Source organism: Fukomys damarensis, unplaced genomic scaffold, assembly GCF_012274545.1.
Source record: "Fukomys damarensis isolate Sample0158 unplaced genomic scaffold, DMR_v1.0_HiC HiC_scaffold_3, whole genome shotgun sequence".
NCBI lineage: Eukaryota > Metazoa > Chordata > Mammalia > Rodentia > Bathyergidae > Fukomys > Fukomys damarensis.
In genome coordinates, this window is record NW_022900915.1 from 14,762,625 (window position 1) to 14,775,337 (window position 12,713).

The window sequence follows — 12,713 nt, forward strand, 5'->3', positions numbered from 1 at the left end:
TGGGTTTGATTACAGAAACTAATAAAGTATTCTCTAAATAATGAAAAAAGAATAAGATAAGACTATAAGGGCAAGAAGCAATATAAATATGTTCAGGGACCATTTTCATCTCCAGAATTAAGGATTATTTTAATGTTACATCATTGCCTTTTCTCTTTTACTTTCCTTTTCAGTTTTATTTTAGGGTTCCCTATTTTTAATGTTCATACAGAGATTTCTTTAACTGAAATACCGAATAGTTTCTTTGGTGCGAAAAACTATAATAGTACACAGGATCCTAATGAGATAATTAATAATGTGAAATAGGAACTAAAGGGATAAAGGTGTAGGGAAAGTGGGAAGGGTGGGGGAAAGGTAATAAGGGAGAGGAAAAAAATATGAGAAACTGAAAAAATGGAAATAAAGTGTCTGTAAATGGGGAGGGGAGGAGGGGGTGAAGGGAGGGCAGGGACAAGGGGAAAAAAATGAGAATCAAGACCTATTATGTAAAGGTTCAGAATCCCAATGATGAATGTAACTGTATTGTATACCTAGATTGTAACAATAAACTCAATTTTAAAAAAATTAAAAGAGAGGGAGAGAGGGTGCACCGCAGCAAATGCTACCAAAAACATTACCAACTTGGAAGTTTGTGCAGTGTTCCACAAACAAACAAAAAAAAAAAACATGTTGTGAAGCTACTCATGGAGATTATCTCAAAATGTGCATACATGAGTCACACCCAGCCCAAGACCACAAAAAAAAAACAGGTGAGATGATTCCCAAACTACTTATAATATCCATCTACTGCTTTGCTCCTATCTGTAAACCATAAAAAGAAAAGATCTTTCAAGGGTTGCAAATAAGATGGCCACTTGTGAATGGTGAAAGCTCTGTCAAGACAGGCCTAACACAGGAACAAATCATTTGGCCCAAAGCAGTGGTAGAGAGAAGAAACCTAAAGCAAGAGTGCCTTTAAATAACTACCAGCAAGCTACAAGCTGTCACAAGCAATTACTGCTGTCAAGTATGTGTTAACATGCACACAATGACATTCCTATTAAAGACGCAGAGCACTAATTTTTAGGAAAATCTAAAAAACTGTTTCAAACAAGACTCAACTCTATGTCTTCAGAAGGGAAACAGATTTTTCCCTCACTTGTGACCAATGCTTTGAGGTGTTTGCCACCAACATTAGATGACATAGGATAACTCAATTTGTTCCAAAAATAAGGAGAGTGGTGTCTAAGGTCTCAGAGACTCTACAGCCAGGCTTCAGTAAGATGGACAAAGGAAGAAGTACAAACGTACTCAGCCATTTGTGCTTTAACTTCTGCAGAAGGGTGAAGAGAAAATTGCAGAAGGGAGAGGCACATGAATGCTGACTTCTGGCAGGCATCAGGGTGGCCCACATTTTGTATCTGTGTACACTGATCGTTTGAAGGAGCCCTCCAGAAGCCATGGCACAAGGTACACCATGGCTTTCTGCAGGTCAGTGCCCTTACCTGGGGAGAATTAAAGGTCCATGTGTCTAGCATAAGCTTCAGGGTCAGATGGTCATGGATCCAACCCCTCACTCCTCCCTCAACAGCTGAGATGCTGGCCAAGAGACTTTACAAGTTTGCTCAGCTATAAAATGGGAAGAATGATGCCACCTGCTTCATAACACTGAGAGAATTAAATGACAGAAAGTATTTCAACACTAAGCACAGCATGTGTCCCATGGACAGCACTCAATCATTCAGCAAGTATTCACTGACTGCTCTTCATGTGCTGGGCACTGTGCTAGAGATTTAGAGTGAACACGGAATCACGTGGGGCTCAGGCTTCAACTCCAGTCTGTTGCGCAGACATTCATGTAAGCAATAAGGCATCAAATATTCCAGATGAGGACCAAAAATACATACACACAATAAAACAAGACAAATACTTTGTTGTAATTCAGAATGGATTTTAATTGTGACAGGAATAAAAACATAGATTGGGTATCATATTATATGTGTTCTCTACATAGGACTTATACTGAGATTCAACCCTGCAGGGTTTTTGCCCACATACTTACACAGAGTTGATGTTCAATCAGCTTTAACTAGAGGAGGTGCCAGATCTATATACACCAAAATGAAAACAGACTTCTCCTTCTGAGATGAACAGAGTCCAGTGTGAATAGAGCCAGAACACATATAATAGCAAACTTGAAGATACCTGGACATCAGCTGGCTGTGTTTATCAACTGTGAGTCATCAGGCAACTCTCCAGACAGCTAATCTGCCTTATTATTGGCAATTCTTCAAAAAGTCATTGCAACAGACAGATAAAGAATAAGCCACTCTTGGGCAAAAAGCAAGAAGATGAAGAAAAAGGACCAGCAAAGACCTCTCTAAGATAATCAATTATGCCAAGCTGAGAAGCAAAAGCTATCTTTTCCCAAAAAAGGCCCACAATGATATTCGAAAGAAATGCCTTATGGGGGATTATATTTAAAAGGTCAATGTTTTATCACCTCCAACTTTTTATTTCACTCAAAGAGTTGGGTCAGGTGCCAGCTATGGCCAACCTAACAGCTGATATTGATCAGCCAATGTAGGTCAAAAATCTCTTTATCTAGCTCTGACTGTATCTATGATCAGCTGAGCACCAATAATGAAAAGACAAAAATGAGAAACATTACACATAGAGGCACTCTATTTTCTAGAAATGCTATGAGGAAATGTGGCTTTTCTAAAAGCCTTCTAGCACAGAGCTGCACTGGAAAGTGACTCTGCAGATAGAGAGAGTTCATCAGATCAAGTGTGTCTAGAATTCTAGTGTTCAGACAAATCAGCTGTGTATCTCTGTAAAATACCAACAGGGAGCAGGTGAGGCCCATAACTGCCATTTTTGGCAACTCTCCTTGGCAACTCTCCAGATGCTACTAATGCTGCCACCCAATAACCATACCTTGAGGAAGGACCTAGACCACCTAGCTACAAGCTAAACAGTGGAATGTTCCACTGGCAGTGAAGCCTCTGTTCGGGGATACAGTTGGCTGGGAGAACATACAGGAAGGACTTCTGCTACCCAGAAAAGTGCACATGTGCAAGCACGAGCACACACACATAAAGTTTCACAGATCTTCTGTGGACCACTGAAAGAAACTTCCAAGGAACATGGATTCCACGTTAAGAAGCTCTGCCTTAGGAAGTCTGCCATTCACTGATGCCAACACCAAACTAGCTGGAAATAGATAGTGCCTGTGACCACAATGGCCCCTGCATGGACAATTCTCCCTTGGTCCACAGTAACATAGTTAAGAGGACTTAAAGACGAAGGAAACATTGATGTTACATTTAAAAAATATACCTCAAAAAGTTCTGTACATTGACTCCACGATTCAGTTCACTCAACTTCAGCTCAAGTTCCACTTCAAGGAGTCTTTCCTGGTGTTCTGCCTGTCCATGTGGAGCGGTGGCTGCCTGATCTTGCCACTACTTGGCACTGCCTTCCCCAGTAGCACAAGGTCTACCGTAGGCCAGGGCAGAAGGCTAGCCATGACAACTCTCCTCCCAGTTATGCTTTAAGTCTCAGCTTCCTCATCTGTAAAATGCAAGTAAGAACAGATGCCACAGTGTTCTGGGGAAGAATAAGAAAATGCATGTATGATAATCCAGGCACATGGAAGGGCCTTTTAAAAAGTTTCATTAATGGGGCCGGGGATTTAGCTCAGCGGTTCAGAGGCCTGCCTTATAAGCGCAAGGACCCAAGTTCAATCCCCGGTACCAAAAAAAAAAGGTTTCATTATTATTGTTTTGGGGTTTTTTTATTTTTATTATGGCCTTTGGTGACAAGCAGATCCATTCAAAAGAAAAGGTGTCTCTCTTTTCTAAATGGTAGCGCAAAGCCCAGCTCTGCCCACCCCACTGTTGCACAGATACAACAGGGCTAGTGCTGCTGCTGCTGCTACCCAAACACTTGAGCGCGTCTCCTAACAACCACTGTGGCCAGGCATGTCTCTCTAACAACAGACTTATGATCACACAAAGACTTGAACTCTTAAACCTCAGTTTGTTCTTTTTCAACATCCTGGTCCCAAAAGGCCAAATTCAAACATAATAGGGCTGTTCCAAGAAAAAGAATCCCTTAATAATTTGTGATATAAATTGACCTAACAATGTTTTGTCCAAAGATCTCAGACATTCTTGACCAAAATGTTTCACCAGTTCGAAGAACAATCCTAAGGACACCAGATTCTCAACATCACGGTGTCCTGAGCCTCTTTAAGCAGTGTTCTTCAGCATGAAGTCCAAGAAAGACCCACTTTAGCATGTCATGCTTATGGAATATGGAACGCATATTGATGCATGTCATTCTAAATGCTACATCAAAATTGCTGGGGAGGGAAACTGCAACTTCTAATAAATAACGCTTAGAACGCTGCACTGTACATTCAATTTTTAAACCAAATGAAGTTTTAAAACCACTTACCCCTCCATGAAAAAAGGGGAGACAGACAAAGAAGATGTTGCCTATGGTTTGAAGGGGTGCCTAGGCTTCCTGGTGAGCCCATTGGTCCAAGCACCAGCAGTTAGCATTTCTCAACTTCAACCCGTCACATTCCACCTTCACTTTTTTTCTAAATCAAACCCATAAATTTTTAAATAAACTCACTTTTAATTACATTATGTAAGAAGATGTTATATTTAATAACTGTGGGACGGGTCCTTAGTTATGTTTTGCAAATAAAAAGAGCTGGCTGTGGGAGGAGAGAGGGTATTTATCCTCTTTGGCCGAAAGGACAAGAGCTATGTCACCTGTGCAGGTGACTGTCCTGTCCAGATGTCTGGACCTGTCTGTCCACATCAACAGGAGAGACACGGTGCACCGACCCGGCCACTCTCCTCACATATGGACCACAGTGGACATCTGCCCTAGCCAAACTGGTCTGTTCTCTCCAAGCAACTTGTAATTAGAGCACAGAGGATCTTGTTAAGTGATGCTGGAAATGCAAACTGAGGAATGTGTTAGAAGAGGGCTGGGCAGCCTCCTTCTGCCTCATGCATGCTCAGACAGAAAGCTGACCCACTAGAGAGGCATATAAGAGGGGACACCAGCAGAGCCTAGGTGAAAGTACTTACAACTCAGGCTCCTGACTTTTCATTTCCCAGTTCCAAACCAGGTAAACTTCCTGCCCTTGGAGGCACGGAATATCCCAGCTTCCCACGGTAAAATTCCCTTCTTGGCTTCAGCTGGCTTAAGCAGACAACTCACTCCTACTAAGACTCATTGCGGTGCTTAGCCCAAGCGCTGATGTCCAGGTGGAACTAATGCCTAGAGGCCAGAGGGGTCCTCTTCCCAGACATGTCCTGGAGGAGGATGGGGGGCCTTAGCACAGGAACAAGGAAGGGAGATTCTACAAAGCTCCCCCCACCACAGTGCCACTCTGTGTGAGAAGTATCACAGGGAGAAGCCGACAAATGGATACCTGGAGCTCTTCCATCCTGCAGATGGTGAGAAAGAATAAGAATGGAGGTAAATGCAGCCAAGTGTGTTAGCACATAAACCCACTCTGTACAAGTCTTGCTTCATGTTATGCTTCACAGGAGCCCAATGAAGGTGATCATGTCATTCTGTTCATTTTACACATGAAGAAAGTGGGTTAAGTAATTGCCAATAAATAATAACTAACACATAGAAGATCCAGACTCCAGACTCTGAGATCTCAACCACCACGACACCTTGCTCCATGAGATGACGTTAAAGAACCAAGTAAATCTAGTAACTGGGTGACAGTGAAAGGTGCAGCCACCAAACAAGGAGACTAACAGGGAGAGAGGATGACAAGGAGGAGAATAACCGCCTCCTGTGCCCGTCCCTGACCCCAGCCAGCCATGCCACACCTGTGCACACGGCACAGAGACATAAAGGCGTGCAGAGGTCAGAGGTAAGAGGCTGGCGTACTGCGCCATCGAAGCCAAGTGTGGCCTGGCTGGCCAGAACAAGCATTGGTGCAGGCTGACATAGGCCTAGGTCACAGAGGCTAAGTGCAGTAACTTAAAAGAAAAACGATAACTAGTATATGGCATCTTTCTCTGTAGTCTTAGGTGGGTAGAGGGAAGATACACTTCCAGGCCAGCAGAATTAAGGAAGTCTGCCATGAGTCAAGCTGTGAGGACTCCTAACAAATGCTGGAACACAAAGCACACTCTCAGGGTGGGGACTGGAAGACACACCCAGGGAGAGAAAGCAGAACCTGGATCCTGAATTACAACCCCGCACGCAGCCCATTGTGACACCCCTGTTATTCATATCTCATTTCTAAAACTGAAGCCTAGAGCAATTACTCTACCAAATGCAACCAAAACTCTTGATTCTGCAAAGGCCAAAGAGATCCCAAATCTTGTCAGGGAATGTTTTATTTTATTTTGTTTTAATTAATTATTTTTCTTGGTACATGTTAGATGTAATAATCACATTCACCATAGGGAATTTCTATCTGCACGTGATATATTTTGATTCCTTTTTTTCCCATTCCCCTCCCCTCCCTTCAACCCTTCTTCCCCTCCTTATTTACAAAAACTCTGTCTCCATTTTTCCTTCTTTTCCTTTTCCCCCCTTCCTTTCTCCCTCCCCCTTCCCTCGTTACTCTTCCCATGTGAATTTTTTCTTCCTATTTCACAATATCTATAATTCATTTTGGTCCTTATTTCCACTTTTGCTTTCTCACACCAGGGAAACAATGCGGCATTGAAACATGTGTTCAATTTATTTCACCGAAGAGTATGGTCTTAAGACGCATCCGTTTATCTAGAAATGGCTCAAGGATATTCTTCTTTATGGCAGACAGTATTCCACTGTATTAAAAAAAAAACCCACATCTTCTGTATCCATTCATTAGTTGATGGGCATGTGGGCTGTGTCCAAGACTTGGCAATTACAAACTGTGCAGTTATAAACATGGGTGTACCTATATTGCTGTGGTATGAGGCTTTTAATTCTTTCAGGAAGATACAAAGAAGAGGAATAGCTATGTCAAATGGAACCTCTAGTATTCGTTTTTTTTGAGGAATCTCCACACTGATTTCCACAGTGGTTGCACCAGTCCACATTCCTACCAACAGTGGTAAACGGTTCTTTTTCCCCCACACCCTGCCAGCATTTGCTATTGGTTGATTTCTTGATTAACAGTCATTCATTCTGGAGAGGGAATATCAGCATTGTTTTAATTTGCATCTCCCCAGTGACCAGTGATGATGAATATTTTCTCATATATTTATTTGCCATTTGTTGTACTTCATCTGAGAAGGGTCTATTTATTTCAGATGCCCGTTTTTGGATTGGGTCTTTAAATTTTGGGGGGTCTGATTTTTTTCAGTTCTTTATATATTCTAGAATTTAGTCCTTTTATCTATACATACTTAATGCAATCCCAATCAAAATACCAATAGCACACCTCACAGAATTAGAGAAAATAATCCTAAAATTCATTTGGAACTAGAGGAAACCCAGAATAGCAAAAACAACTCTGGACAACCAAGGCAAGGCAAGGGGCACCACAATCCCTAATTTGAAATTTTACTACAAAGCTACTATGATAAAAACAGCATGGTACTGGAGAAAGAAAGAAAGGAAGGAAAGGAAGGGAGGGAGGGAGAGAGGGAGGAAGGGAGGGAGGGAGGGACGGAGGGAGGCGAGCGAGCACAAACCGACCCAAGGATTAATAAAACTGATTAGAAGATGCAGAAACAACTCCAAACACACTCAGCCACCTAATCTTTGATAAAGAGGCCAAATACCCTCGCTGCAGGATAGCCTCTTTAATGAATGGTGCGGCAAAAATTGGATTTCAACTTGCCAAAGATTAAAACTAGACCTACATCTCTCCCCATGCACTAAACTAAAATAAAAATGGATCAAAGATCTAAATATTACAATAGAAACACTAAACCTGCTGGAAGATAAGTTAGATAGAACTCTTAAAGACACTGGCACAGGAAAAGATTTCACGAACAAAACCTCAGTCCCACATGAACTAGCTAAAAGAATCAACAGCTTGGATCTCATCTTATTAAAAAGCTTTTTGCACAGCAAAAGAAATTACCAACAGGGCCGGGGATTTAGCTCAGTGGTTTTGCCACCTGCCTTGCAAGTGCAAGGGCCTGAGTTTGATCCCTGGTACCAAAATTAAAAAAAAAAAAAAAATTACCAACAGAGTGAAGAGACAACCCACTGAGTGGGAAAAGAATTTTGCTAGTTCTGTTTTTTGAGACAGGGTCTCGCTATATAGTTTGGGCTGGCCTTGAACTCATTATGAATCCTAGGCCTGAACTCAAACTCATGGCAATCCTCCTGCCTGAAACTCTTGAGTGTTGGGATCACAGACACGTGCCATCATGCCCAGCTTACTGTCAGAAAATTTTAAACAAGGCACATGAACTTTTCAACGTTGATACAGCTGATCTTCCCATAAAAGCACTTTCCGCCATCTTGGGAGCCGCATGAACAGAGCACCTGACGTGTGACAATGCAGGACACCACTTGGGCAAGTCACTGAGGCAGGCACTGAGGTTGGCCAATCTGTCCCTACCCTCGTAGGAGGAAGACACAGAGCTGCCCAGGGCTGGAAATACAGTCTGTGGTCAGAGAACAGAAATGACAAAGAGGCTGGCTGAAATGAGAGCCATACCCGTAATTCAACGCCACCCATAGGTCACCAAAGGTCCCCGTAGCTTTCATCATCTCTCCCACAGGAAAACCCATTTTCTGAAGCCAGGCTCGTAAGGCCCCATGTTCTTGGTGTCCCTTCTCCAGCATCACTGTTCATCTTGTAGATCCCCCTTTCTGCCTCTGACTTTTCAAGGGAGGCAACTTCCCAAGTTCTTCCCAAAACCTATTCTCTCTCGTTTCAACAACTCTGAAGGTGACATTTGCCGCTCTCCCTCACCACCACCACCCCTGCTCTTCCAGCCATCTGCTGACCCTCACCACCCGAATGCTCCTTTATCTTGCTCCCTCCCTCGCACCTGAGTTCTTGTTTCTGGCACAGGGAAAAGAAGTAACATTTACCAGACTTCCCATACCTGCCAGGTACCATCCTGGGGGCCTTCTATGTTGCTTCATCTAAAAGAAAAACTAAACCCTCAGGCATCCCAGTTACAAAATCTCATTCTCCTCTGGGTCTCCTCTCCCTGCCTCAGCTCCTGCATCTAGTCAGTGACCAAGGCGCAGCAGTGTTCTCTCCCTTTCACTATACTGCCTCCTCCTAGGCGCCTACTGAAACCCCCTCCTCTCACACTCTTGAGCATCTCTTGTCTCGATGAAAATCACATGGGACGACCGTCTTCTGGAGCACAGTGCCTGCTCCAGACCTCCCGCAGCGCCTATGTTCCTCCCAACCAACCCGCTGGAGGCCTGGCAAACCTGGCTCTGACGTCCCTCCCAACTTAACTACCTGCCACTTCCCTGCAAGCCAGCTGGGCCCCAGCCAAACCACATGATTCCCCTTCCCTGATCCATGCTGAACTTTCCAAGGCGTGGCTCATAGTCCCTTCTATCTCATGTGCCCTTTCCTCCCATTTCTTCAGGCCTAATTCTTCTTTCTCCAAGGCCCAGGGGAGCCTGGTGTCTCCTAAACAGGCCTTCACTTTCCCCCCGTGGAGAGTGACTTTGTCTTCCTTTCAACTTCAGCTTCACTCATCTCCCTTGGCACTATTTAATTGTGTCCTCTAAGAGACTGGAATTTCCTCAGGGATGGGGACTGAATAGGCTCTCTCCCTCCCTCTGCCTCCCTCTCCCTCCCTCCCTCTCCCTCCCTCTTCCTCCCTCTGCCTCCGTCTCCCTCCCTCTCTCTCCCTCTCTCTCTCTCTCTGTATCTGATGCACTCTTACATGATATGTATTCATTCAGTACGTATTTTCTCAACGTCCACTACACATGAAGGTGCTACCGCACACTCAGTACATAATGGTGAACCCCCAAAAAAGGACAGAGTCCCTACCTTCGTGTGTTTCCCATCTACTGATGAGATGAACTCACCCAGAGGAGTGTACATTAAGAGACAGCTCTGTACTGCAGAAGGAAAGCATCAGGGTCCTGTAGAAGCACAATGGGACCAGGAAGACTAGCCAAAGAAGAGAGGTTGGGATGAGCACGAAAAATGTGAGGGAAAGTGGCAAAAGTGCTCTAGGGTCCAGGGAGCAGCTTGTGTAAAGGCTCTGTGGCAGGCAAAAGCAGAATCAGTGTAGGTAGAGACTGTGAAGGAATCAAGGGAAAAGTACAAGATGGTTAGAGACATCTCAATAAATGTGTGGAGTGAATGTAAATATGCTAACCTCACCGATTAGGATACTTTTTTTAACCCAGAAGACTAACCTTAGACATATGATAAAACACCAAATACAATTTTTTAAAAATTCTTACCCATTTGAAAAGTATTATTCTCTAAAGAGCTTAAAATTGAGCCTGGCACGGTGGTGCACACTTATAATCCCAGCACTCAGGGAGGCTGAGACAGCAGGATCACCACAAGTTCAAGGCCAGCCTGGGCTACATAGTGAGTTCAAGGCCAGCCTGAACTATATAGTGAGACCCTGTCTCAAATAAATAAATAAACAAACAAACAAACCTGAGTTCTTAGCTAGAAATAGAAAAGCACTCAAGGTTGGAGCCTGATTAAAATGTAATTCCATAATGTTATTTTTTCCTTGAATTAGAAGCTGGCCAACTGACAAGGATAACAGCCTGCTGACAACCCCACATTGGTAATAAGAGCAGAGGCTACCAACCAGCTAACAGCTGTTGACCACTGACAATCTGCACCACATCCCATAGGGTAGATACCATTATTTCATTTGACAGGTAAAGAAAATGAAGCTCAGAGAGGTTAAGCAATTGGCCCACGGTCACACTGGTGAGAAAAGCAGGAGAGTCAGGTTCTAAACCAGAGTGAGTGGCACCCCAGAGCTGAAACACATCCTACTTGTCCTTACAAATCAGCTGCTCTGTCAGTATCACGTCATGTCAGTGCAAACTGGCTGAGACTTCAGGTGTTCACCTCACCTTGCTGCGCTGTGGGTCTAAAGCTACTGAACACTGACAATGCAAAAGACAAAACTGTCCCTGAAGGACACGCGGAAGTTCTGGTGTTAGCTCCCTTCCTAGTTAGGTCTCCCTCCCAGCCCAACTCTTCCTTCAATTTTAATAAAGGAAACTTTTCCAGTTCATTGCAATACTTAATGTCCTGAGAGAACAGGAATTGGAAACCGATGAGTCTCCTTAGGCTACATCCCAGCCAAAGTCAACAGCTACAAACCCCTCTCACCAGGCAGTCATTATTTACAGCACGTCAAACCGGAAGAAGAAGGATCGCAGATTACTGGAAAGCTCTAGCCATGGTTTTCCCAACTCCTGATGAAGTTCTGAGTCCTGTCTGAAGGACAATGTCTCTCTTTCACCATCAACAAATCCTTCCCCAAAGCATCCCTACTCCTCTCTTTCAAATCCTATCGGAAAGTAGCCAGGATGCAACAGTAAATGAGAAAATCTTACCTTCTGGCTGCAAATGAAACTGTCCACCTACCTCTGTCCTGTCCAACCTCCTGAGGTGCAGCCAACTGGCCTAAGTCATGAGCAAGATCACATTAAAGTGGTAATGACAGCCATGCATCCACACTCAAGTCTAAAGCAGCTGGTCTTCTGGTCCTCCCTTCTGTCCTCAAAGACCAAACTGAATGTTCACTTTGGCAGCACGTATACTAAAACTGGAACAATACAGAGAAGATTAGCATGGCCCCTGAGCAAGGATGGCATGCAAATTTGTGAAGTGTTCCATATTAAAAAAAAAAGACAGACCAAACTGAGTAACTCAAGGCTTTGGCAATGCTTGTGGATTTTGAAACAGCATTGCTGAAACATGCTGTTATGGGCTGAAAAGTGTCCCCCAAAATTCACATTCCCAGTACTTTAGAAAGTGACTGCATCTGAAGATAAGGCTTAGGAAGAGATAAGTAGCCCAGTATGGTGGCACATGTCTGCAATCTTAGCACTCTGGGAGGCTGAGGAGGATCACAAGGTTAAGCCCAGCCTGGGTCTGTCTCAAAAAAGGCAGTGGGGCATAGCTCAGTGCAAAGGCCCTGGCTTCCATCCCAAGTACCTTCCCAAAAAAAGAAGCAATTAGGATATCACATAGGTGGGACTTGATCCAACCTGAGTGGTAAACACATACGAAAGAGAGACGAAGGCAAACAGAGGAAAGACCATGTAAAGTGCAGGGAGAAGATGGCCGTCAGCAAGCCAGCGAGAGAGGCCTGGGAAGAGGTAACATGCCAACATTTGGATCTTACTTCTGGCCTCTAGAATTGTGCTGTTTAAACTACCCAATCTGTGGTGCTTTGTTACGGTAACTCTAGCACAGCCATAACACACACTGTCCCATTTGTTCCTATCACCTGGCTCCCTGCCCCACCGGCAGGGCACAAGGAGGCTGGTTTCTCCTCTAAAGCAACCACCCCATGCAACACGGTCACTGATGCTACCTTCTGTCTACGTTCTTGATTACACAAGAGATGAGGAACAGAATCTTCCCTTTTACACATGAATGGAATTAAAACATAGTCAAGCTGGGTGTGGTGACGCACTCCTGTAATCCCAGCACTTGGGAGGCTGAGGCAGGAGGATCACTGTGAGTTCGAGACCAGCCTGGGCTACACAGTGAGTTCTACATCAGTCTCAACTACACAGTGAACCCTGTCTCCAAAAAA

General features: G+C 44.0%; 1 protein-coding gene and 1 non-coding gene across 2 annotated transcripts in view; one reads left to right on the forward strand and one right to left on the reverse strand.

Moving 5' to 3' along the window:
• Arhgap26 (Rho GTPase activating protein 26) overlaps window positions 1–12,713 on the reverse strand; it is a 445,337-nt gene that overhangs the window by 390,034 nt on the left and 42,590 nt on the right. The window lies entirely within an intron of this gene.
• LOC117287517 lies at window positions 11,687–11,791 on the forward strand. The gene has a single exon (XR_004518800.1). It is a non-coding gene; the product is annotated as a U6 spliceosomal RNA (small nuclear RNA).